Here is a 1,058-nt window from a genome sequence, read left to right on the forward strand (position 1 = left end):
TTAACGTTATCAAAGTGTCTTTAAAAAAAAAAAAAAAAAAAAAAAACCCAGCCAGCTGCCAGTTCCAGTTGCAAGAGGTTCAAGCTTGTTGATGTCTTAGAATCTGTATTTTAGTTGATATTTCAGATACATTTAACTCAATAAAGTTATTTTAGCAACTAGGAAGTAAAAGGAGGTCATAGGCAGGCTCTGTATTTAAAGAACACTAAAATGTACATACCATCTTAGAAGATATTTTAAATCTCTTATTCAAATAATATAATAGTATTGACATGTGAATTACAAAATCAACATAAGATGCACAGTGTTATTCTGTTTTCCTTACTTTCTTATTCTAGATTAGCAGAATAAATGTTCTTAAAGAGGATTTGAAGAATATATTGAAAAATCAAAGTATAACAGATAAGCATTTTTTTTCTGAACTCGTTTAAATTCTGATATCGTTAATTCTTGTCTCTTTAAATTTTTTTTTACGATATGTTTATTTCCAAATATATTGCTGGCTCTGTAGTCACTTTATAATATCATGGTCTTGAGATCCCTTGTATAAACTAAGTACTTAGAAGAAAATGAATATATAGAATTCATTTTAGATTTATCTTCTCATGCTTCTATTTTAAAAACAACATTTATTTTGTTTCATTTCCTACTGTCTTAAAATAAATATTTATGGGCTAAGGAAATTGATCAATGATGGTCTTACATTAATAAAATATTTTGTTATTAATGTTCTATTGTGATATAGTATATATTTATAAAATTCATAAATCATAAGTCTACAGTAAAATTAACTTTTATAAAACTAACATACTTACGTCTTAGTAACTTACACAATACTATATTATGTTCCACACAGGGACTCCTCACTTCTCCCCTGAGCCCCATTGCAGTCACTGCCTGAAGGGCAACTATTTACTTGCATTTCGATCCCATGGATTAGATTTGTCTTTTTAATCACTGTATGTAAATTAATCACCCAGTACAGACTCTTTTTCTCTAGCTTATTTAGTACACTATTATGGTATACTAAATCAATGTCATAGTGTGTAGCAATAATT

This window comes from Chlorocebus sabaeus, chromosome 8, assembly GCF_047675955.1.
Source record: "Chlorocebus sabaeus isolate Y175 chromosome 8, mChlSab1.0.hap1, whole genome shotgun sequence".
Taxonomy (NCBI): Eukaryota; Metazoa; Chordata; class Mammalia; order Primates; family Cercopithecidae; genus Chlorocebus; species Chlorocebus sabaeus.